The 26,381-nt window shown below is 47.4% G+C and overlaps 1 protein-coding gene and 1 long non-coding RNA gene across 3 annotated transcripts in view; one reads left to right on the top strand and one right to left on the bottom strand.

Annotated features, from left to right (window-relative positions):
- The window catches only part of VPS54 (VPS54 subunit of GARP complex), a 49,552-nt gene extending 41,728 nt beyond the window's left edge, over window positions 1–7,824 (bottom strand). Inside the window, exons 1-2 of one of the 2 annotated variants that reach the window (XM_027453427.3) lie at window positions 7,600–7,824; window positions 7,087–7,198 (exon numbers count right to left, since the gene is read on the bottom strand). The gene's annotated coding sequence lies outside the window, so the exon portion shown is untranslated. Of the gene's footprint in view, window positions 1–4,822; window positions 4,932–7,086; window positions 7,199–7,599 lie in introns of those variants that run through there. The other variant, XM_072035320.1, reaches the window with a different exon arrangement.
- A 911-nt stretch (window positions 7,825–8,735) lies between these two features.
- LOC140002088 (uncharacterized) lies at window positions 8,736–15,283 on the top strand. Its single transcript, XR_011808007.1, has 3 exons — window positions 8,736–9,269; window positions 11,237–11,374; window positions 15,044–15,283. It is a non-coding gene; the product is annotated as an uncharacterized lncRNA (long non-coding RNA).
- Window positions 15,284–26,381: the final 11,098 nt, after the last annotated feature.

The following is a 26,381-nucleotide window of genomic DNA, read 5'->3' as shown; positions in this document are numbered from 1 at the left end:
AAAGTATTTTCCAAGATGGAAATCATCTGAAGTACATAAATCTCAGCGGAGAAAACTCTAGCTGCACTGTGCAGGAGCATGATTTAAAATACATTAAAAGGCCAATTTAACAACGAGGACAGGTTTAATACCTCAAATTTTCACAAAGGAACGATACCTCCTCTTTCACAGGTACGTTTTAGGGTGAAAATAGTAAAAATTCACATTGCCTTCGGACACTGACAAAACCTGAAAACAGAACGAGAAGAGCACAACAGAATTTCAAGGAGTGGATTTCAGTGAGATATAAAGATTCACAGACAGAGACCTTCTTAAGTGGCATGCAATACGATGCTGCACTAAATTATTCATAGTTAACAGCTATTCTAGTAGACTCATAAGTCAGGGCCTTATGGATAATTAACATCAGCCAACAGCCACGTTTGCAGAGGAATATTCTCATCTGTGCTGCCAAAAACGGGCATTCCCCAAACTGCAGTCCTTAAATTAGGAAGAATTGCTTCGGATAGAGGAAGGAAAAGAAAATAAAGAGACAGACAACCAGACAGAATTACCAGAATTAAATCCAAATTGCTAAGGAAAATGTGAGAAGCCTATTTTAAGAGAAAAATCCTGGCCTACACCTGAGCCCTTCTGTGTCTGTTAACCTGGCAGACAACCCAAAAATGCTGTTTCACTTGCCCACCAGCAGAACGGCCTTTCCTTGAGCTACACTGCTAAACACTTCTGAGAGAAGTGGATGTATAACCAGCCTTCTGAATCAGCGTTTTAAAATATGCGGCGATACATAAAGTTGCTGATTTAAACACCCGAGAAACAATGACTTTCAACATTAACGTGGAAAAAAACTGCTGCAGGATATTTAACTCTTTCAACTTGAAGGGAAACGCAGGTAAATGGAGCCAACTGCATAATATGGGATGAGTTAGGGGACGGTGCATCCCCAGAGCCTCCTGCTTAGGAGAGCATATGTGCAGCAAGGATATGCATCTGGGTGACTTCATGACATCAATATTTAAGTGACATCCAATTAAAACCGGGTTAGATTAACTCTGTTCTCTCCAGCAATCACTGTAATTTACTCACATCTTGTCTAGCAATGCATACTAAACTAGCATAATAAAAAACCTGAGGGATTAGGTACTAGAGAAATAATGGAAATAGAGGATTACGGCTGCGTTTGCAACGTGCCTTCGATGTATTAAACCCACCCTGTACACACTATTCATTTCCTTAGTTAAAGGATGACATTGAATTACACTGTCGTGATGCCTTACTGTCACTGAAGTTAAACTTTTTTTTCCCCTTCAAATTCAACCACCACAAAGAAAACAGCTTCGATGATGCAAATGCACAGCACTCTGACGGTCTGAACACACAAAGATTAATATTTCGTGTTTAACCATTACACAGCTTCCTCTGAAAGCATCCTCATTCAATAACAGGCTTGGCAACTACGATATGACACGGCCATACAATGAGCAGCATTGAATAATATGTCTGTAATGATAAATGCAATAACCTGACGCGTGCATACCGTACACCCAGCACAGTATGAGATCTGTGCAGTTAGTAATATCTTAATCACATCGGTTTTAACAAGTGCTGCGATGACTACTCTAGGACTGAAGTTACACAAGCAAGCTTTCAGCAGTTAAAAGGAGAGCACAACAAACGATTCAACCTCTGGGTATTACTCAGAAGTGATTGCACGGGATGGTTGTAACTCCTGCGCACGTGTTGCTTTTTTTTTAAAGCTCTTACCAACTGGGTGAAGTTCCTCAGAAACTGCCTGTCCATATTCTGTTACCCTCTGCTACTGAAGCAGCAGTACGCAGCTCCATACGCAGTCTATCACACGAGGCACAAACTAAGCCTCACCTACCCGTGGTTAGCTTCGTTCTCAGATTTCCTCATTTGCTGGCAGTTTGCCGTTAGCACTATCAAGCACTTTTCTGTTTGCTACTTGAGGTAGCAACTTCAAGTGAATTAATCTTATTTTTTTACTGGAAATTTTCATGTGTGCACGCTCTGGTTTGTAAAGCTGTAATTTTGTGCTAACAATACAAATTAGAATTTATGAAGCCAGCACAGTCCCTGCAAGGTGCAGAAGTAGGTAGTAATTTCTCCTTGATCTGCACTCTACCTCTCAAAGGAAAATAAATCTAACCTACTAGTATTAACTCCAACTTAAATTGGTAGTTTTGATTAGTTAGCTGGTCCTACAATAGCCACCCAGGAACACAGAGCTTATTAACTCCAAACCTTCATGTTATTCATAGAAGCTCCTCTCCAAACGCAGCTTTGGCTTCAAGCACAACACCTGAGAAGAGGCCCTTTTGGAACGGAAAACCATCAGAAGCCACCCACAACTCACATTAAAGCAAAACATTTATCACTTCTCTGGAAATAGTAAAATGCTGCAGATACTTATCAGGAAACGGATACTTGAAACGTTACTGGGAGAGGAAAAAATGCACCAGGGATTGCTTCCAGGGCCTCAACAGGCAACGATGTGCCCGTTACTGGTCCGGTGTATTTACCCTGTCCTCAAAAGCCTAGGTTTCCCACTGCTATTTTACAGCTCTTTGTTGAATCAGCAAGATTTAACCTTGTAACAAGGAAACCGCGGTAGGAGCAAAGTACACACCACCTTTGTAAGACAATATGGAGCAGCCCGGGCTAATGCAAGCTTTCAGTTTCTTTCAACCAGCCAATTCCTCAGGCTGAAGTTTCCCCGCGTGCCCCCACACCTCAAGACAGACATCTCTCTTGCAGGAGGGGTGCCAAGAGGGTGAGCTTTCAGTTAAAAGATTTAAGCAGTTTCAGAGAATGAGGTTAAGGCTGCGGAAGCTGTTCTGCAAACTCAAGCTTTTTCTGAATACCTATTTACATCCTGGGGCTTCAGAGCAAGAAGCAGATTGTCGGGGGAAGGCAAGGCTAGATTCGGAGGAGAGCTGTGACTTGTCCCCAGGAGGAGCCATCCACGCTTGGTGCATATTTCAGCAGCACGTTTCCTTACACAATTTGGAGAGGAGCCTGTGCCAGCCCAGCCTTCTGAAAGCTGACTAATTACGCGTGTATTTCTGTTCACACACACACACAGGTATTTCAGTGCGTTCCGCACACCCAGTAATAGCATCTCCAATCTCGTACTCCCACCTTGTCCACAAAGGTAGCAGGAGTGCTGACCGCCCAGATGAGCTTTGCTAGAAGGAAAGCGACCTGACAAGGAGGCCGTTTATCAGTTATCCATATCTCTCATCTGCCCTGCTCTCCGCCACGTGTGCTGTCACAAGCCAGCATATTCTGCAGCGGGTTGGGCCGTGCTGAGCCGAGACAGACTGTGCTACTTTCTCAGCAACCCACTTCCAGGGACCACGTAAAAGCAGGAGCATTTGAAAAGCTTAATGAGCAATGCCACCATCCTGCCCTGCATCATCTCCTTCATAAAACCACCTTGCAGAGCCTTCCTCAAATGAGGGAACTGGCAAGAAAAAAAAAAGTGACTATAATGAACACGACAGCTACATCCCCACTGCACTGTGTGCAGACTACAAGGCCAGGGCAAAACAGCAGCAGATTTTCATACCATGACAGTTTGTACCAGTTCCTTTTGTCTTCCCTAGCTGAAGTCACCTTGGCAGTAGATTAAAAATGAAAATAAAAATTAAAGAAGAGCCACGTGAGCTTCAGCTGAGCATCACTTCTTTAAACATAAAAAATATGATCTGAAAAAAGTTACCCTGTAAAGCCCCCAGTGCTGAATGGTTGAGTGAATGTATCCACAAATTATTTAGAATAATAAACAGGTGTAATCATTTTGTTAAATATTTGAGAGATCAATCTCTCTATAGACAAGCTATGTCAGAAGTAGTATTTCACAGTTCTCCAGGTATTAAATGAAACAAATTAAATGGAACATCTGTGATACATCCAATGTGCCAAACGCATTTCTTCTCATCTGGAAACCTGACTTCCCAATGATGAACACTAATCTGAAGTCAGAAGGCAGCTTCTGTGCTGGAACAGTCTTTCCTACAGCTATTTAGGTCATTACGCATCGAGTTCTTCAATGCCAGGAGTGGTAGAATCATTCAGAAACAATTAACAAAGCAGTAAAAACCTGTATCAGAAAAGAAAAGCCCTTGTGGTTATTTGCCCACACTATCACACAACAAAGGAGTGAGATCTTTGTTCTCTTTGTCAGGCACCAGCATTACCGTGCGCATCATCTCCTTGGAAAATGGTGAAACATGAGCATCTCGAGCATCTCGTACAGCTCCACAAAGGTACGTGCAGCTGAACAGAGATCAAGGAGCCCCGGCAGACACTCCAGCTAAGGTCTGTCAAAGGCAGAGCCTGCAGAGTAGTGACATTTTGAGGAGAGGCAGAACTACATCAGCCAGAGCAAAAACTGTAACAGTAAGGTTCTGACTTTTTGAAAGGAGTCAGACAGAAGCTCACAGGGATTTGCGTCAACAGCAGGTTTCCCTGCACAGGCTTTCCACTTGCTATCTTTGTCAGGGTTAGGCTCAATTCATTAATCTGAAACTAATTTTCTAAAAATGCAATTTTTCATGAGAATCATGGCTTTCCAAAGCCATACCACAGCTCTGAAAAACTGCAAGCAGCTGTGAAATGGCCAAATAAAGATATTTAACAGTTCTGCCATTATGCAAAAAGCTGAGATCAGGGGTTATCCAAGAGCTGGCACATCATACTTTCTACAGTTTTATTGAGCAACCCCAGTCCACAAGCAAGAGGCAGGAAGCTGCTCTGCAGGGCAAGTATTCTGCAAGCAAGACCACCAAAACTTTACCTTGGGGAGCATCAGCAAGTGCCACCCGTGTTTGTTAACAGTTCTTGTGATGTTAACACCATCCCAACAGAAGATCAATGGAAAGGGATCACCTCATCACTGCCTTTTCATCCCTCAAGGAGCTTCCACTTACAAGAATGAAAAATATTTCTATAAACATAAAGTAGAGCATGGTTATGCTACATTTAGAATACCAAAAAATAGAAGCAAGGTCTCACACTGCTGCTTACAGTAACTGTATAATACCAATGGACACACTCTACCATATTGCAAAGCACAAAGTAAGCTACTGCAACTGTAATAACCCACTGCATGCCACCTCAGGTGGGGTGTGTGTGTGTGTTTCTTTTTATGTTTTAAGACCAGATTCATAGAGAAAATGCTAGGATATTTCTACTTTCTAAATATGAGTATTTTGGAACATCTGGTCGGAAAACTGATCCAGCATTTTTAAGTAGGAAGAAAACAATTCAATACATTATTTTGAAAATAATACATTTTTTTTAAAGCCTAATATCTAGGTGAGGTAGGTGCAAAAAGTTAGATACAGAGAACCTTACATGTGTTGGAAAATATTTCGTTGGAATTAATAGTATGAAGCCCCAGAAATATATATATAGAACATCCATCCATGCACACATTTTCTCTCTTTATGCCTTATTTGTAAATCAGCAAGAATCAACAAAATAAAGATTTAAAAAGAAAAATAATAATAATAAAAAAAAAAAGGTTGGCTGAGCCTGCCAACTTGGAGGATTTTAAATCCTGGATTGTAAGATGTCTGTGGCCCTTGACTCTTCTGCTCAAGAAACATACGGTTCCTTATTTCCCCAAAAGTCTGAAGAGGGAAAGCAGAAGTGGCTTTTACACAAAGCTGGAGCCCCAAAAGGAGAAACGATACCTGATTCCACTTCCCAACTTCTCACTCAAACCGACAAAGAACAAGTCTGCAGGCTGCTTTCTCTGCCCTCTCTAGTGGCTCCTGACACTTCTCGGGGAAATGTTTCTGTTCAGCCTTGGAAATAGGTGTCCCTTTTATCCCATGAAGTTCATGCTGGCAACAGAAAAGCAAAATTCCTCTATATGCGCACCAGACTCCTACAACAGAAAGATAGTGATGAAGACACAGGGACACCCAGTGGGAAGTCCCCAGATGTTACTGGGGAATGGGATGAGAGCTGTTGAGCTGTTTCTCAGCACACCGCCTTCAGAGCTCATTGATGAGGCTGCCAGCACGATGCGCTGTGGCTTTTGCTTAGTGAGCTGCAGATCTGTCAATTAGTTAATTTTAGGCATTGTTTTCCTACCCAACGGAAGTACTGTCCGACTTCCAGAGGATTTCGAGGGAACTACAGCTTGGGAAAGAGTCACCCTGGCTCTATAGTAAAGCAGCAATTACTGTAGCCACTACAACAATTAACGTACTGCAGTCAGGGTTTTCAGTAAGACGACTTTCTCACAGGGACACAAAGCAGCTGTAGCTGTACAGGACATCTGTGGTCACACTTGGGGATCTTTGTTCCACGTGCCTTCTTCTTGTTAAGGACTCCATCGGACAGGATGCGAGTAAGACAGTAAAGTCAATACACTGCTTGTACTTCAAAACACCCAGAAGTACGTATCCAAGTCTCATCAAGTAAATATTTTGAACTGGTACTTCGTGAGTTTGAGATCACTCGATGTTCTCTAACAGAAATCCAAAGTATTTACAGAATATAAGAACAACAGATAAGGAAAAGGGAATCAATAAAGTGGTAAGGCCAAAACTGGACAGTCAAAGAGAGAGAAAGTTCATGTTTTGGTGATACAGGTGGTCAGCATTTGACAAACACACTTAGCTACGTCCCTCTCAACAGGGCATACTGCATTTGGAAAATTACAGTAAAGAAAGGTAAGAAACAATGTTTCTCTATAATTTTGTCATAGAATCACAAAATCACCTAGGTTGGAAAAGACCTTAAAAAATGCTCAGGTCCAACCACCAACCTGACCTACTGCTGAGTCCCATCACTAAACCACCCCCAGTGCCACAACCGTGTCCCTCAGTGCCACAACCATGAAGGAAGTGGCTGTGATTCTGTTTGTCTACAAACTCAGGAACCACCACACTTCTGAATGATATCTGTAACCAAACAAACAACGAATTGTTTTGTGCTCCCCATCCCAGCTGGGCATTACGGAGAAAACCCAAAACGCCTTCTCCAAGCGTTAAGCCAGTCTGTATAAAAGCCGCCCGTGCCGAGCACGGTGCCACCACTCCGTACCTTAGTGAAAACACTCCAAGAGCATCTGAGGAAGGCCGTCGTCATATCTCTTCCAGTTGCATCATACAGAAACCCTCCTGATGGTGTAGCCGGGCAGCAGCGCGCCGAGGACCTGCGTGGAAAAAAGCCCAGTGAGCGCCCGGCCGGGGAAGGCTGACATTTCCACACACAACGCCTTCCCGTCCACACACACACACAGACACACACAAAACCACCAGGCACCACTTTCCAAACTGCCCGGGGTTGCCATGGAAATGCGAAATTTATCTTTAGAGAGGAAAGCCGCACGCTCCCCGGCTCGGCGCCCCTTCCCCTCAGCGCCCCCGCCGCCCGCCTCGCTGCGCACACGGGCTGGGGGCGGCCCGGACAAAGGGCCCTGAGGGAAATTATTCAACTTTCCAAGCCTTTAAACCAAAAAGGGGGGGACCTCGGGGTTGAGTCCCCGGCCCTGTGGTGGCACCTGTACGGGCGGCCTAGCGGCAGGGCGGCCGGGGGCGGCTCCCCGCTGCCTACCTGAGGCGCCGGGCCGGGCGGCGCGGCCTACCGCGGCGACACGTCGCTGCCCCGGGCTCGGGGCGGCCCTCGGGAAGCGGCCCGGGCGGTGTCGGTGTCGGTGTCGGCCCGGAGGAGGCACGGAGGAGGCTGAGAGGAGGAGCTGAGGCACCGCCTTCTCTCCCCGCCGCCCGGGGGAGGAGCGGCGGCGGCCGGCGGAAGGGGCTGCCCCCGGCCGGCCGGGGAGGCCGCGGGCTCCGCCGCCATTTGAGGGGCCGGAGCGGGGTGGGATGAGGATGGGGCTGGGGAGGGAGGTGTGAGGCGCTCTGCGTGGGCTGAAAGCTCTTCGTAACGCCTGAAGTGCCCCTCAGGGTCGTGTTTTAGGATTTCATGCCGTAGCAGGCCGCCAAAGGTGGTGAAGTTTGCGATAGGGGAGGGTCCCCCAGGCAGAGATCCCAGCACCGAGCCTGCCAGAGCTCAAGAAGTGTTTGGAAAATGCTCGCAGGCACCCGGGCTGATGTCTGGGGGCTCCTGTGTGCAGCCAGGAGTTGGGCTCAATGCGCCTTGTGGGTCCCTCACAGCTCAGGATACTCATTATTCTGTGAAACACAGGGGCATGGCACATCCCAGTGAAACACCTCACACCTTACCATGTGTACAATGTACTCAAACACCAAACAACAAAAAGTATCGCAATGCGGGGGCACGCGAGGCGCTGATTAATCACCAGCGGCAATTCCAGGCTCATTAAGGAGCAGAAAGGCATGTGGACGTGTCACCACGGGCCCATGGCTATGTAAGCTGGGTGAGCGCGTGTCTGTGGAAATTCACACCCTGCACACCCAGGGCTCGCCAGCTCACGCCTGCTGACACGGAGCGCTGTGTGTCCTGCCTGGCGTGACTGCAGCCTAACCGCGTGAGGAGAACTTGGCAGCCAGGCCCCAGCAGTCCAGCTCGCTCAAACACGTCACCACAGCTGGTTTTAAGATGTTTTCTCACTCCTTGGTGGTGAATGTTGACAGACCGTAGTTGGGTACAATCTGCTTTGCAGACTCCGGAGCAGTGAGGCCCAAATGGCAGTCACCAGGATCGAGCACCTGAGAGCTGCAGGGATTCCTTGGTTGTTTCCTTGAGAGCGCTGGACCTGACCTGACTCAATTTGCCCTTTTGCTCCTCTGCCATGTGGCAGCCTCCTGTCTTTAGCTTTTAACTTTGCAGTAATGACAACAGAAACCCACCGACATCCATAATGACCCCCTCTAGTTGCTACTGCAGCAGAGTGGGATTTTTTTGCAAGAGAAGAAATTAGTTGTGGATGCAGAATAGAGGCATACATACGTGCACACATTACAAGGTTGTGAATAACAGAAAGCAAATGCAAGACACTGCTGTCCATGCAACCCTGTTTTAAGGACATTATTATTCTGCATTTCACTGGTGGTCCTGGGGAGAGTGCATTTTATGAGTGCAGTGGTCCCTTTTCATTTTTCCTGTCTGACTTAGTTTGCAACACAACAAATGCCTGCATCAGGATAAAGAAATTGTGCTAGCATTGCTACCACCAGCTATGAAAGGCTTATTCCAAAGAATAACATTCTAACTATAATAATCTATAACCTCAGTAAATTTAAAGCACAGACCCAGCAGCAAGGAAGCCGTTGCACATCCCATGGTAGAGGCCACAGTTTCAGGTGAGTGGATGTCATGCTCATAGGGTGGACCTCATGTGTCTTCGTCACTTCAAAGCTGTGTTTTGCTATAACTTTGGCTCCAACAGGCAAATGACACAGCTATTCACACCTGTGTATTTACACACTTGGGCTGTAATTTCCACTGAGACTTCTTGTCTAGCATTAGCACGAGTCTAAGAGCTAGGCAGAGTGCAGCTTTTGGACCAGGACATGGAATCTCCTGGGTCAGGTGTCCCAAATAGGGGACAACTATTTGTGGGATCTGTTGTCCCGCCCAGACCACAGTTACGTTCTTGTTGGTTTGTCAGCTTCTCAGACACTGCAGAAAGGAATGCTTGAGAGTTCTAGGTGGGAGGATTTCATTAGTGTTCATTACCCTCAAAGGGCAATGTAAATCTGTGGCTGCAGTTTTTCTGCTTTCACTTCTTAATTTCATTCTCTCAGGCCACTGCATGCCTGGATGCATTCATGGGTCTCCAGTATTCAAACTGTGAAATCCTGAGTGATGCCATGGAGCACAAAAAAGGGTCCTAAGATGCTTACTTTGCAATTACTTCCCTCTTGTTTACCTATCTGGAAGGCCCCAGCTGAGTTGACGCTATGAAGCCAAACAAACTCCTCATCAACTATCCACATGGAAGCGTGTGAGCATGCCGGCCACCTCTGTGACAATCACAGCCCTCACCTGCATGTCACACAGCCCTAGCAGCACAACATCACATTTTATTGAGGGCACAGGAAACACCTTTGACTCCCTTTCATTCACAATATCAATACCGCTGTTTTCCATGTAAAACCTTCCAGAGCTGTTGGGAAGTGGTAATGTCATGCCCAGTGCTGAAAATGGATGTTTGGATGTTTGTGTTGTCGTTGCTATTGTTGATCCAGGTTAACACCCTAAAGCTGAAACAACTGGAGAGTGAAATCTGTGCTGTGGATCACAAGCATTTCACATAAGAATATTCCTGCCATTTTTTTTACAATGTCTTTGTGGCTCGCTACTCACACAGCACCAAACATTTAATTGCAAAGCTTATTGAAAGCACAGCTTAATGTGCTCCTGTGTGGACGGGAGTGCTGGCTACTCAGCCTGGCCCACTGATTGCCAGTTGTGTGTGTGACAGGCTGGGAAACGCTGCTGTAGGCTGAAACAACACTGTTAGCTGCTCTGTGTGTGAAGGTGCAATGTAATCTCATCTTCTGTCTTACCCTGCAAGAGATTTGTGCAAGGTTTATTTCATCACATTAAAAAGCAGAAAATGTGGCACTAAAGAAAAATAATTGTTAGTTTAATATTACTGTTACATCATAACTGTTGGCTTCAACTTCTGATGTCACCAGCACCACTAGTTCGTCCTCTTTACATCCATTATACCTTTCCTAGAGACAATTTAGAAAATAAAGCTGTACTTTCTCTCGCTCTAAAATACCGTGCTTGGCTTTCTGAGGTACTGCTATTAATATAATTTCAGCAGAGCTCAAACAGGTTTTACTGGTAGCTGGAATAGCAAAAGGAGCAAAAAAAGCATGTTAAATATTAAATGCTTGTTAGGAAGCCAACAGGAATTTCCCTCCAGCAACCTGTAAACTTCTCTCACCATATTTTTGTAGCATCTTTTCCACTACCTGGCAGAAATCTCTTTGCCCCTAACAGCCACAGCTGTGTTCAGGCTGTAGGCACACGTTTGACATGCTTCTCATGGGGAAAATATATCTTTCTCTACCCTTTAATCCCCCAAATATGGCACAGTTGCAATAAAATGTGAGATCATGCACATAATGCAAAACTGATCGCTGTATATAGATCCATACTGCAGAAACACTGAGTTTGCAGAATTTACTCACATGGATAAAGCCAGTAAAATCAGTAATGTCTTTGAAATAGGTTGTAAATCTAGGGAGGGGGAATGGCAATGCTCAAGATTTACAGGTTCCTAGTAATCAAAAATACTCCACCTGTTTGCCAGGGGTCATTTTCCTTTCAACACGGATGATGCTGTGAGTCTGAGGTCTATCAGTAAGAAGCAGAGCCAGCTGGAGGAGCCTGTGCTGTGTCTCCAGTGTTTTTAAGATCTAGGAAACCCCAAGTGGTGAAGTTCCAAGAGGTGAGTGATCTGGCAACCACACGTGGCAGAAAGAAAGTCCAAGAGGCTGCGGGAGGGATGGAGGCCGTGTCTGGGTCTGGTTTGTGTTACTTATTATTGCTTCTGGTGGATGTCCTCAGCCGTGGGAGTTCAGGATGGCATTCCTGCCTCTCTGGTTCGTCATTGCTACAGACTGGCTGGGCTCCTGCAAGCACTCTTGAGGGAGATGGAAAGTCAGCCAGGTTTGCCCAAACCATGTTCATTGCTTGTTTTCAGAAGCCTGACTGACTTTCTGGAAAGGGACCTGTGAGTATGTACATAACCGCTTCCCCCTGGCAAAGAAATAGACGGGAGAGGAAGGGAAAGTCAAAAAGAAAGGGAATGCCCAGCAGAGGAACAGCTGTGGGTGGTTGTTAACTACAGCCACCGTTTGTGAAGGGAAAGCCCTTCCCACAGCCTCAGTGGTAAACCAGTTTTCCCCTCCCCGGCCCTCTGGGTCAGCCTGAGGCTGAAGGCCGGCGCTGCGGGCGCCATTTTGTGGGGGAGGCAGGTGCTGAGGCACCCGCTGCTGTGTCGCCTCCAGCCCTGGCCCCGACCCAGGGCTGACCTCTGGCGTGGTTCAGACCGACGATTTTGAAGTGTCCTTACTCTGCTGAGGAGGACTTCCTGCCTGGTTATCCTCAGTCAGTCACTCAGAGCAACTTTCAAAAGAAATTTGGCATCACTCGCTTAGCATAAAGTAACCTTTACCCAGAGCCAGACCTACCCCTTCTCTGACACTTGCCCAGGAAGTACTGATCTGGTTGAAAACCTCAGGTCTTTGTTTCTCTTTCACCAAAGAGGTGCATTTAAATGATTAGTTGTGCTGCAGACATACAGTAAAAGCCATACTCTTGAGTGACCTTTTAGCTGTGCGCCCTCCCATGATCTTTAATGTTTTTCAGTTGCAATGAAAAGAGCCTTGTTATCTACTTACACAGGGAAAGAGTGAGTAACCAGTCGCTTGATTTTCTACTTTATGCTTCATTGACATTATCTCTGAATCGAATATTTTTACTGTCCTGCAGCATTCTGTAGTAACAGCAAAGCTCTCTGTTCCCCTTGGTAAGAGTAAAATGATGCTGAATGATATTTGTGGACTGGAGTGAAAGGATGACAGACTTGCCCTTATGTCCTACTGCTTGCTGTTCTGGCTGTCATCTTTTGGTTAAACACCACTGTAAAAATAACAAAACCAGCCCAAGGTATATCCTCCTGCCTAGACTGTAGGATGTTAGTGGGTGATTTCTAGCAGTTTTGAGAGGGAAGGCTCCTTTAAACCGTAACAAAGTTCTCCAGGGCACACAGCGTGGCTGGTCTTGTGAACTCCCGTGTCTGCAGCCTGAACATGCTGATAGTTCTCTGCAGATAAAACAAATTGCCATTTCTTTACCAGCAGAGTTTGGTGAGGAGATTGTGAGTCAGTAAACCATAGTTCATTTGATGTGGTGTTTATCTGCCTATTTGAGGACGACTTATATCCATAAAGTATGTTTTTATGGTAATTCTTCTGACTGCAACATTTCAGTTATCTCAGCTTCCTACTGATTGCCAAGGGCCACGTAGGCTTTGCAGGGGAATGTGACTCAGTGCTGCCAGCGTGCTACGGTGCCCTGGTGATATAAAATGACAAACATCCTTATTCCTGTGTATGTGGGACACAGTACTACAAAGAATCTCCTAAGTAAACAAGTCCAATCCCCTGTACTTTTAGCCAGGAAAATTTTTCTATCACTTTTTTTTTTCTTTTTTTCTTTTATTCTTTTTTAATATGTGAGTTAAATTGGCATTCTTGAGAATCAGCAAAAATATGACAGGGCTTTTTCCTACAGTCACTTTGCTCAAGGAGTTTTCTGTGGTGTCTTCCTGGAAAAGTAACAGGAGTAGGTTTTACGGTGTAAAAAATAATAGTAAAAAGAAAAAAGTAGCTCAACATTTCCCCAGGTATCAGATAGTAATAGATAAGAAAAAGAATGGTGGCAGAACTGTCAGCCAATTATTGTAAAAGCTGGGTTATCTGTAGTAATATCTGGGCTCCTTTCTTGGGGTGCTATAGTATTTTAAAAGGCCTTGCTTGCAGGGCCCTGGTACTGGCAATTTTCAGAAACTTTCACATAAAAACTTTCCTCAACTTGTACTGCAAGCAAAAAATGAAAAGATACTGGGATCCATAAAGAATATGAGAGAAAAAAGAAAAAAAGATTAAATGTAATTAGAAGGGCAAGTCCCCCAGGATCCCTGAGTATAGTGGGTAATCCTGTCATGAAAAGAGCATCATTAAACAATGAGAGGAACAACCAAACATCAAGGAAAAGCTCTCCTCAGAGGAAGCAGGGGATATAAAAGAAATATGTAAAATAATGAACACTGCAGTGAAAGCAGATGGAGAGTTTCTGCTCTCCTTGTCCTCAGTGAAGTGGAGGGATTTTACGACTGAATTTTTCATGCCAAGACTGGGGAAAACATTTCCATGCCTTGTGTAAGTGGAGCGTGGTGTGCATTGCCACAAGAAACCAGTGAGGAGAGGAACTTGGGATGCAGAACAGGACAGCAGTTTTACAGAAAACACAAAGTGTCAGAAGAAACAGTTGTTCCTACAGCCTGCAGGAAGAAAAAGTGGTTGGATCAAGGTAGGGGAGGTCAGTGGCTCCGTCTAGGCCAGGCATGGTGTTGTAAGTAGACTCCATCGAGACACCACCACAACATGAGGACAGCTCATAAAACAGGGATGTCAAATCACTCCTGTTGCTCCTAAGTGATAGAGCATTTATTCCTCTATATCTGCAGCACTAGCAGACTTCCTCCTGGCTTCAGGGCATTCCTTGGCACATTAGACATGCTGAAGATGTATCCACGCTTAACCCAGCTTCTTCTTGGTACTGCCAGCCTCCAGTACAGAGGCTTCTCTACCTGGAGTGAGCACATTTTATCAGATGCCAGCTTAGTCTGATGGAGTACATTAATACCTGAGTCATCAGGGGCTCTGTTTTTGTTTTTAATTTATTTTTTTAATTTGTCAGCTTTCCAGGCTAGCTTTGTTACGTGCAGTACTCCCTTTGAAATCAGTCACTGCCATCCCTACATTACAAAAGGAGGGATTCTGGCGGGATGTTTTCAGGGAAGTGTAATGGAAAGCAGTCTAGTCCGAGTGGCAAATCTGCTATCATCAACCCCAAATTCAAACAGGACTTTGCTTTTAAATTAGGTGGCAACATGGGAAGTTACTGAAAAGCACAACTAGAAATTCTCTTGTTTGGGAAGAAGGCATGCCTGGTATATGGAATTCATCTACAGCATTTACTTAAATCATCCACGGGGATTAAGATGCCTTATCAGGGCCCTCCAGCTCTCTCAGTATAAGAGACTTCTGCAGACAGTAGACTCCTTTTTAATCCTGCTGCTCTTTGAGGTACTCCTGAAGAAGTCCCCTTCTCTGTCTCTCATCTTTTTTATGGTCTGTATGTTACCCTGGGTATTTCCACGTCTCACCCAGAGCTTTATCCTACAGATAAATTTCTCTCTCTGTCTGCTTACACCATTTAGACTTGAGAACCCACCACCCTGACCTGAGTTTTCTTCAGCAATCTTTGCTGTTCGACCTCCTGATTGCTGTGACAAAACACAGCCAAAACCATTTATTTTTATTCACAGGCCTCACTGTTTCCAACCATCCTTCCATCATCTGCTGGCGTTGCAGGAGCAGAGAAATGTCTTGACATTACCGGAGTTCAGTGTGTTAGCCACTGCCCGGCAGAGGAATGGATGCCGTCCCTACCTCTAACTTGCAAGCAAGTAGAAAATGCGCTACACAAATGTTTTAAAAACTGTATCATCTCCTAAACACATCCTTTTCTTCTGAGCATGTGAGAGAAGCGTTTGATTCTTAAAGTAATCCAGGAACAGGCACCCATCAAAGCTGCCACCCACAGCCGCGCACTGAATTTCTGTTTGCAGAATGGGCAGGGTGTCAGGAGTTCCTGTCCTTTGTTCCCACCTTTGCACCTGTTCCCATGATAACTCATTTATTTGGAACAATTCTTTCTGGCCTCACAGTCTTTCTTTGCTCCAGTAAGATAAAACTTCTTGTTTGTGAGAAAACCTGAGCAAAAATATGCAGTTTCAAAGAATCGAGCAAGGAGGTACCAGCCAAGGAGGGTTGGGATGTTAGTCAGTGACTTTAATTGATATGGATTTGATTTTAGTTTTACCACAGTTTCAGAAGTTTTTTTGTTTTGTTTTGTTTTGTTTTTAATAAAGAACAGAGATAAGGGCTCTGAATTATAGATGTTTTTAGACTTTGCTCTTTTCCAGGATGCAAGGTCCTCCGGTAGAAGGTACAATGAATCTTAATCAAGTAATGCTGAAGTGGCCAAGCTAACTTATTGCTGTCTTAGCTATCACATACATACCACGGAGAGGAGACAGACAGACACCTTTAAGCATTTTATAACGTACCTCTTCACGTACAACAGCTGAGAGGCTGTAGAGGTACCATGGGCACCTAGATTAAATCAGGGACAGAAGCTGAGGAAGCAGCGCACTGTCTGTCTCCCAGCCAGTAGCTTCCTGAGAGGTGCTTACAAACATTGCTGCCCCTCTGCTCATCTCTGAACCCGACTGGAAATATCAGGGATGAAGGCAGGTGGGGGCAACAAGGGTGATTCTTTTCCTCTAAGGGCATGATTTTGTAGGGATGGGTAGTAGCTGTTATTAGGAGAGTGATCTGTTAGGAAAGCACCCATGCGTCTGTAAGCACACAGTTCATCTTTGCTTGTCTTACCTTGCTTCTATCCTAAGCTCTGCACAGCCTCAACAAAACTGTTGTGGTTTGGTTTAGGTCAGTTTGATTTTCAGCAGCCGCCTCGTTGCTGAAGATGGCAAATTACAGCAGATGGCAGCCTTTCCCCAGATTTCCAGAAAAGAGCAGCAGGATTTCAGACAATACATGTCTTTTCTTGTTCCCTGGTGTCTGCTTGCTGCCAGCAGAAGCCTCCGTAGGAAAGGAGCAGCAGGATCAGAGAAGCTAGAGATGGAACCAAGACTGAAATCATCTCCTTGCGTTTGCAGGACCCGGCTCCTCACCAGAGGTCTGATCAGCTGTTGTGCCACTTCTTTATTTATCTAGGACAACGTTTCCCTTCCAACTTATATCAGAGTTCAAGATCAAAGTCATTAAAAATCCACGCTAATTCCTTTTCTCACCTTGACAACAACACGTAGCAGAAAACACCTCGTATTTTGTGGGTAGCATGTCAAAATCAAAGCGCCATTTTTCAGCGCTTGATTTAATAAGCTGTTAGTGCCATATTAAAGAGCACCTCTGTGAAACGACCTACAGCAGCTGGCTCAATCAACTGTGGTGTGGGCGAGGCCTCAAATTACTTCATCTGTTGGTGACTGTTCAAAAGAGCCTCAGATATGCTCTGTGGATTCACCCAGCCCTGAAAAGCAAAGAGAGAAGCGATCAGTGCTCCTCTGTCCTGCCTCCTTTTATTCCCTGCTCTGAGAGCCAGAACAGGAACGCTTACTGGGAAAGGGCTTTTTTTGGAGAAGGCCACGGGCAGTTTTCTGCCACACCAAGCTCTTTCTGATACCCTCTAGACCATACATTTCTTCTGACCGAGTGCCAGCTCCCCTGTCTGCATTGTCTCTATACCTACCTGACTGGGACACATCAATCCTAGGGGGCTGTTTCACCAGGACAAGGAAGAGCTGCAAAGATGTCTTGTTCTGCAAGGTAATTCGTGGTGCAAACATAAAAGAACATAGATTTACCCCTGCTTAGGCTCTGCCTTCAATTTCTACTATTTATCCTGCTTCTGTTCTCACAAAATATGTTAATGTCATCCAGATGCTTATTAACACATTTCATACTAACAACCAGAGACAGGAAATACAGGCCAGATGAGGAAAAGAACAGCTCAAACAATAGTTAGGAGAGATCAGAGGAATTCAGAGTCAGCAGGGCCAAGTAAAATTTACTTTGGAGCCTTCAAGAAACTACTCAAATGGTTGTAAGCAAATGGCTTTATAAACTCTGAGGGACAGGGAGCCCATTATCAATATCCAGGGGGACATCCAAACACGGCACCACGGGCTTACAAAAACAAGTCCCATCGAACCAAGTCCATTCCTCTCTTTGATAAGACAGCTGGCCTGGCAGCTAGGAAAGGGAAGTCACAGATGTGCCATATCTCCCCTTGAATAATGCTGGCTCATGCAGCCACCAAAGGAAACAGTCTAGACAACATTGCTACGAGCCCAACAGACGAGTGAGTTGTTCATGCTCAAGGTGTAACGCTCATCACATCGTCCTGCCCTAGCTCGCTGTGCCCCTGACAGCCACCACCGTGCCTGTGTGGGCCCCGCCGTGTGCCCCAAGAGGCAGAAGGCTGTATTTCTGCACAGGAGAGGTGGGAGATGCAGGGAGAAAGAGTTAATTTCACACAGGAAATCACTGTCAGTGAGGAAATGACCCCGGTTCCATATGTTAGATTCAAGGTCTCCGCATTCACAATCGTCTTTTCCTTAAAAGCCATGCGCGCCACCCACCCCCCAGTTCAGCTTTTAATGAAAGAAACACTTAAAATACCCTTCCACCAAGCTCCCCAGCCCGCAGAGACTGTTGCAGACTGCTTCTTCTCTCTGTCCCTCGGAGGAGGCTTTTCATCCTTTTGAAAGCTGCCCTCTTCTTCCCCAGCTCTGTAGAGAGATCTGGCTAAATAGAAATCTCGAGGCCATTATACTGCAGTTCTCCCATCTTCCTGCCTGCATTCATTATTAATAGCTCGCCATTAAATTTTAATAAATTGAATATCAGAGGTTTAAGGCTTCTTAGGCACCTTTCCTCCCCTTCTCCTTCCAGGTCCATTTGTTGGATGAGTTCATTCGGTGCCATGCAGGGGAAGCTGCCGGTCGATGGCAGGCAGACCTCTCGCAGAAAGTTGTGATGTCTTCATTTCCAAACTCTGCACGACTGCTTACAACACAAAAGCTTTTGCTTTGGGTTGCTTTTTTTTTCTTCTTTTAAAAATAAAAACAAAATACAAGAAACCCCCCAAGCAGCAGGTAAGCCTTTGGTCTTGACTTGCTTTTCAGCCTGACTTATTAGAGCAGGAGCTGACAAACTCCAGCTTTGTTCATTAAGGAGTTGGTTTCTCGGGGAAGACAGGAGCAGCGTGGCTGTGTGAGACTGCTGCTCCACGTCAGAGAGATCCCAACGCAGGATCTGTCCCCTGGAGAGCGGTGAATCGTGGATGCTTCAGGAGAGGCACAGAAAACAAACAGCTGATGGTTAAGAAGTCCACGTATGGAGGGAGCTGCTACGTGGTGTTTTTCAGGGTGAAACTTGCTCTGTCCCCATCCCAGGAGTGCCCAGCCCCAGTCCTGGGTGCAGCAGTGACATGGAAAGCAGCACTACTATTTATTTACTCTGAGTTGGTGTGGTGTGGGTAACCCTGTCACCATGTCCTTAAAACCCTAAAGGAGGACACTGTAAGAAATTTGGATTGCTTTGGAGTTTGGGACTCACCAAGCCAAACTGAATGCCTCTCAGAGGACAGAAATGCACTGAAACAAAAAATCGGGATGTTTTTCCCCACAGGAAAGATTTTTTGAGGGACATGCAGCATGCAGGATATGGGCAGGGACCTTCTCGCTTCACTTAGCGAGTCGAGGGCCTCAGGGGGGATGTGCTGAAGTTGAAGACAGAGTTCAGGAAACAGAAACAAGAACCAGGGCAGTCTGGCAAGCACAACCTACGAGGAAAGATCAAAGGACTCCTTTAGCGTAGAGAAGAAAAGGCTGAGAAGAGACATGCTAACAGCTTTCAAATACGTAAAAAGGCTGCTAGAAGCAGAGAGCAAAACCCCACTGCCTCCACGTCCTCTGGGGAGGGAACAAGCAAAACGTGCTAAATCTCACCTTCTGGGGAGATCGAGGCTCAAGATGAGGCGCAATTTCTCGCTGCAGGGATAGCTGAGCTGCGAAACAAAACACCTGGAGAGGCTGTGGGGTCTCCCCTACTGCAGATTTTGGACGTGTGAGTCGGATGAACACTTGGCAAGCAGAACACGGGTAGGGCTGACCCCGCCATGGGGCTGAGTAACACAGGAGAGGACTTCCACTGATTCTTTGTTAGGTTGCGAACAAAGCTTTTTCAAAACGTCTGATGCAAAGAAGCTTGCATCTGAAATTCTGGAAAGAATGTGTTGGTGCAATCTGGGAGCCCTTGCTGGTTTCCTTTCCCCTCTCCCCCTTGGAGCACTGGGGAAATTCCAGCGAATGGATGAGCTGATTCTCAACAGAGCGCCAGGACTATGATTTTAGACTAGCTCAGCTGACATCCATAGCGAGCAGAATAAAGCCAGTCAGAGCTCGTCCATAAAGGACAATAACAGGGTGCCAGTCAGCGTGTCGCGGTGTCATTTTTTTTTGTTTTGAAAGAAAAACTCACATCTGGCAAACCTGCTTTCCTTCTCCGAGATGACAAGAGTGGCAGAGAAGAGGCAGCGGTACCGGAATTTTGTAAGACATCTGACTCAGGACGGAGCGATGCTGCGATGAACAGATTAACACCTCCACTACCAGCAGAGCCCACATCAGATGGATCGGCGCTGCCAGGAAGGGGACAGCATCGCCTGGGAGGCGCCAGGACCTGGCACCTTTTGCATCGCAGCAACTCCCACAATTGCTCGTCTCTCCCCACGTCAGAAAAGGTTTTGCCCTGCCCCGGCTGTGGCCTGGGGAAGCCGGTGTCTGACATCCCGCGTTTACACTTCTGTAATCTGAATCGGTCCCTAAATTGCACTCTGATTCAGAGTGTTTGGGGCCAGCGGAGCCTAAGCCTCTTGCGTGATACTCTTCAACATGTTTTCACCACAGAAACATAAATACAGCCTGGCTTTATTAACTATTAGCCTATAAAGATAAAAATATAACAAAATGCAGACACGCACGGCCTATAAATATATTCATGCTGTCATGAGGAACGCTAATCCCAGGCCTCCACGGCATGAAAAACACTCCACTGTATAAATACGGCGCATTTGGCAATATTATTTTAATGACACAGGGGCTGTGGTGTTTTTCCTCGGGGGCTGGCAGGGCACGGCCCCTCGCCAGCCCCTTTTGCGGAGGCGTTTGCCCCAGCTTTTGGCGACGGCTTCCCCGGGCCGGCAGCTGCCAGGAGCTGCCCGTGTGCGACGTGAGCGCTGATTCATCGACGCCCCAAGGCGCTCGCGCACACCTTCTGCTTCCCCTGCTCCAGAACAGGCGGCGTGAGATTTCCAAGCGATAAGGAGTGACGCTGGCAGGAGTGCTGAGTAACACTGAAAGCATCGGGAGCCGTGGTGGAGCCGAGGGCTTCGGCATCATTCGCCCTGCCTCTCAGGAAAGCTGCTCTGAATCCACTTTTAACACGAGTTAAGTCAGAAAGTGCTAAACACCCGTGCTCAGCGCTGTTATTCGGCGTTTAAAAGAGCTTCTGTTTCATTTTGCTCCTCCTTAGAAGCAAACCAAGCTTCATGAAACGAGGCTGGGGCCCTGGCAGCTTTGCTCTGCAGAGCCTGGGTGCAGCTTGCCCAGCCTTGCCGTGACCACGGGCTGCGGGGAAGGGGCAGCAGCTGGGAGGTGCTGTGTCCCTGCAGCCCACCTCGCGCATCCTTCGCCCCCCAGCAGCGCTGGTGGCACGGGCTCAGCGCGCCGTGGGACACACAGACACGTCCCCATCCCTCCCTGCAAGCAGACAGCTGAGACCCAACCTCTCAACCCCCTGAAATTCGGGGCCTTTCACCTGTTTTGAACATCACATTTTACATGATTGCCCAGGCAAAATGAAAGTGGGCACGTCTTCATCTCAGTCCTACGGAGGTTTTGGAAACGCCAGCCACCATGCCAACTGGAGGCACAGGCCAGGAAGAAAGAGGCCAATTAAAAGCCAGGTTGTCTCCGTTTTGCTCAGGGCTAACAGAACAGATGATAGCATTGCTGGAAGCTGCGTTTGCTTTTAATTGTCCTCGTTCCACTGAATAACTAATTCTCTCCTCCTCCCACACAACAGAAAAAAAAAAAAAAAAAGCATGTTTTTTGGAAAAGATGAGTTGACTCAATTCCTCTCCTACAGCGCATGACAGCAAGCTGCAGTTTTTAGCTTTGCATCTAGGCAAGCTTAGAATATTGCTGCATGCATTTGTTTTGTTTCAAATCTTCTGGGATCAGCTAAAAATATTATTTTGGAGAGATGAGAGAATGGAAGCACATCAGGCTTCGCGTTCATTCAGCTCTCAGACTTCAGCCAACCAAACAGAACGGCACAGGTAGGAGCCAGCTGTGAGGCGGTCACATTAGAAGGTTATTTAAAAGGTTGACGTGGCAGGTGCTAGGACAGACCCTGTGAGGTCTGAGCAGGAAAGAAGCAGATCCCCTCGGCCCAGAGAGGCAACAGCAGCTCCCCACAAGACATCCTTCAGGTGGCTGTTTCCCAGGAGCACAGCAAAGCGATCGCTCTCACCTTATCCTTTGCCAGCTCTCATTTCCAGCATTATCCAGGAGAGACTGAAGGGAAACCCTGTCTGGCTGAAAAACAGATAACGAAAACCAAAAACACAAAGCACGTTTTGCAGAGCCCAAATCTGGCCGAGGCTGTTTAGCGCATTAAAAGCAATCTTGTATTTCAATTAAAAAATTATAACCACAGTGACTGCGAACTTGTAAGACAAAGCAGCTGTAGAGAAAAGTGAAACTGAGTTTTTCTTTAGTTGAAGCAGAAACAAATGCAAGGACAGAGACAATGTCTTATAAATAAGATAAGCAGGCAGGATGATCTTGGGAATTGCTCATAAAGAATACACACAAGGAAGGTTTTCCCCAGGTGATTTAACTCTGTACTGCGCTTTCATCCACTGTCTGAATAAGTGACTTATTTCCTCTCTCCCCTCCCTGTGCTGCTCGTGCTTAATGCAAGCACGCTCCCAGGGAATCCCTAGGAGTAAGTCGTGTGCTGCGCAAGTGCTGTGGAGGGAAGCCTTTTAATGAAACCTTTCCACTAGGAAGAGGAAAAACAGACAATCCTGGTGCTCGGACAAGTTACGACTCCAAAGAATTCTACTCATCGTGTTTCTGAGGACGGCAGCCCTCCAGTAGCGATCGCAGCGCAGAGCTGGTGCTGTATACACAGCCACGGCAGAGGAAGGAAATCAGAGCAGATTAATAATTCACTCCTGCCTCAGAGCTGTTTAGTTTCCACAGAAGTGACACTAAATCAGCAAAAGCATTCAAAATAAAAACATCACAGCATCGCAGGCGTTGCCAGCTCACGAAGGAGGTTGCCTCTGCCAGCAGCAAAGCGCCTCGCTGCCTGCTCCGTGAGCTCCTTCGCGCCCACGCAGAGGCTGCGAGGGGGGCTCAGGCCCTGCCTTCCCCTCTGCGTGGTGGCACCGGCCCCTGGCAGGGAGGGCAGAAGTTTGCTGGTGCCTTCACTGCTTCTGCTCGCAGCCCCCTGCCTTGCACCAAACTTGCCCTCGCCAGGTAAAAAGGAGGGGGCAGAAATTGGGGTGCTGCTGGTGCTGGTGCCCGTCTGCAAGGACGGCTGGGCATGCAGGGGGGAATTATGAATAGTGCATACAAGGTGGATGGGAAATGGTTATTCACTGCAGCCTGTCAGACGAGGAACTGGGTTTTAAGCAAAGTGATCATGCCACAAGGTTCAAAACAAACAGAAGGCGCTCCACAGCATGCAGCTGAGCCACTGGACTCCTTGCCACAAGAGCTGCAGGCCCTGGGAGCCTGCGTGAGCTGAGATGTCTCGAGCTGCTTTTCCAGCCCACACGTTGAGGCCCATTCCCCTGCTCTCCCTGGACTCACCTGACTTTTGTTCCCATTCTCCCTTCGCTTTTTAACCCTGTTTGTGGTTTCCCAGTGCTCCCCTCCACCAGACCCCTCCCCAGCTGCCCGCCACCGTCTATTTTTGCCCTGTGATTCCTCCCCCCGCACACCCTGTGACCGTTCCCCCGCTGCTCTGCGTGGCAGCAGCGGAGATGCTCAGCTCAGCGATCCCGGGGGCGGCTGGGGCCAGGGAGTGGGCAGGGAGCTGCTGGCTGCCAGCGCTGGCACCTCGCCTCCGGTTACTCATCTCCCCCCAGCTCAGCCTCAGGTGATGCAGCCTGAGCTGGTGCCGCAGCTGATCCCACACAAGCTCGCGCCCAGAAAGCCGAGCAGGCTTCTGCTGCGAAGTCACCTGCTCTAAAGGACCGCATCGCAGCACCGCGGGGAGAGCAGGCAGCAGCTCCCACGGGGACCCAGGCAGGGACGTGAACATTCAGGCATGGGATTAGGGTACAAATGCGCATCCCCAGCCGCCTCCGAGAGCTTTGCTGCTACCCAGCTCGCCCGGAGCACCGGGTTGCTTCTTGCACAACGAGCACAGGCAGCGTTTCCCCAGCTCAGCTCGAGTGGCTGGGTCTGTTTCCATGGGATACCGCCTCGGAAGCTGGTTCCACGCGCTGCTGTTCGCAGCAAGGACAAGGAACCAGGGCCCAAGCTCTTGCTGCCACCTGGGAAGGGCAGCAGGAAGGGGCAGGCTCGCTGCTGGCTCCAGCAGACATCTCCCCGATGAGCCCCCAGCACTCGCTGCTCCTGCAGATCTTTCACAGGATGCAGGGCTGTGTGTCTAAGCGATCTCCTCCAGCCACAAAAGAGCCTTCAAAGCCGCATTTCCAGGGTGATCACGGCCCTTATGTTAAAGCTAAGTGCTACTATTGAAACTAGAGAACTTTCTCCTTTTTTTTTTTGTTTTTATAACAGAAAATGAAGCAGGGATTGCACAAGCTAAGACTACGGCCAGGAAATCTGCCAGGAAATTCAACAGCAGCCGCGCTTAATCCATTTTGAAAGACGGAGTGCAGGCAGATAACTGCAGGCATCCCAATAGCTTTATATTGCAAACACTACTGCTAGAATCGGACCTGGAAAGCACCTCTCTGTTTGGAAAGGGAGAAAGCACGCCACAGGAGGGTCACAACAAGATTTGCAGAGCACCTTCAAGTGCAGCAGGACCGCCAGGGTGACTTCACATGGTGAAACCGTTCGGGAGGCAGGCCTCATTCCTGCAGGTATAACAAGCCTGGCGCAGACGGGATTAGAAAACCTCCTCCCCAGCCCACACCACGTGTCTCGGCCACACCACGCACCCGTGGTGCTGCTCGAAACTGCTGGCTGAGTCAGCCAAGGGAACAGCGCTCCGGAGGTGCCCGACTACGCGCAGCCTTCCCAGGGAAAGCCCCCGGCCACCTCCCAGCCACTGTGCTTCTCCCTGCCCTGAGTCAACGCGCCGAGGGCTGCCCCGCTTCTGCTTTGGAAACAAAAGGCCTTCCGTGGCCAGCTGCTGCACCAAGCTGCTGCCTTTTACCATATTAAATCTGTGCAACTTCCTACAGCTGAAAGCAAACCAGCTCGTTAGGTAACCCACGTTACACAGCGCACAAACAACTGCGCAGAGCACAGCGCTGCTGCACAAACCAACTGCAGAGAGCTACTTGCCGCTTTCCAGTTGCACTTCTGCAGATTTCCACAAAGCTCCAAGGCCAGAGAAAGGCCTGCATTCACCTCCTTTCCACGGGCATTCCTCCACCAGCGCCACACAGCTGCAGCGATCACCCAGGGAACAGTCACATCCCATTTGCCAGTTGCATCGTCGACGCCTCTTCCCATTTGAGCATGTCTCCGAAAGCGGGTTAAGGCCACAGATTTCATTTGGGGCTGGTTATTGAGTACAAGGGCCTGGTTTTGGCTAAGCAAGCAGAGCTGTAATCATCTCACAGCCAGCAGCGGCTCATCCCCTCGCACTTCTCTCAGCTCCGCATCTGTCCAGAACAAAAGGCCTTAAAGTTCAAGGTGATTTAGTCAGTTGTTTGCGTTAAAGGGATGATTTTACTTCTAATCTGGCACTCATTTTGGAGTTTATAGAGCATAAGACCTTCTGTTTAAATTGTTTATTAAAGAACAGAAGCCCAGAGGGGAGCTCCAATAGGGAAGCACAGTCAAAGCCACTGCTTTTAGTTAGCTTGCATGTATTATGGAAATTGTTCCTCAGCCTACTCAACTGCTGCTGTCCTGCTTTCGACAGTGGGGTTTCCGTGTCTCAGGCTTCTGAACACCCGCGTTCTGCCCATTTAAAGGCAGGATTAACAAGCCCACCTTGGGTCAGGGAAAACATACAACAGGCAGCATGTGGCAGAGCACAGGGCTCTGGGTAGCGACACCTTAGCATAACGCTACCCAGGGGAACAGCTGGCTCTGCTGAGACCACGCCATCTTCTGTAGTCTCCCTTTTTTTTAGGGAAGGGGTGAAGTATAATGGAAGCACGAAATCATCTAACAGGGTGCATGCTTAGTGTTGGGCACAAACTGCCCTTCTTTCCCTCTCCAGCTGAAGGTTTGTGTTCCCAACCACCACAGCACCGCTGGCTCCATGCTGTGCCTCCAACTCAGGCTGCGTACGCTGCTTTTGGTGCTTACTACAGTCCAATTCTCATCTGTTTTCACCGTTCATCTCTACATTACTCATCCTGCTTTGTAGCTTTCATCATTTCCTTTCCTGGCTTTTCACATCCCTGCATTCAGCAAGATCACAAGCAGAGAAGATGTGTCAAGCTGATTGTGTGGACGATGAAATCAAGAGCCCATGAAGTTTTGTAAGAGTCCAGCCATCTGGCTGAAGCTTTTGCTTACATTTCATTAATTGTAACCTACCCAGGGAAAAAATCATTTAATGACATCCATTTGAACAACCGCCTTTTGCCTTTGCTAGTGTAGAGTTAAACAGAAAAGATGGTAAACTGTCACATCCAATGAGCAGGACAACAAGCAAACTCTCCAGTTAATTTTTGTGAACTTAATCCACGTGTGCAGAACATACCTCAAGCGATGGAAGAGTCATCTCCAGCCACCTCTCCCATCTTTTGGGAACAAAGCAACAGACAATCCCAGAATC

Source organism: Anas platyrhynchos, chromosome 3 (genome assembly GCF_047663525.1).
Source record: "Anas platyrhynchos isolate ZD024472 breed Pekin duck chromosome 3, IASCAAS_PekinDuck_T2T, whole genome shotgun sequence".
NCBI lineage: Eukaryota > Metazoa > Chordata > Aves > Anseriformes > Anatidae > Anas > Anas platyrhynchos.
Note: the sequence above shows the minus strand (reverse complement) of the source record. Positions and strands in the feature narration are given on the sequence as shown.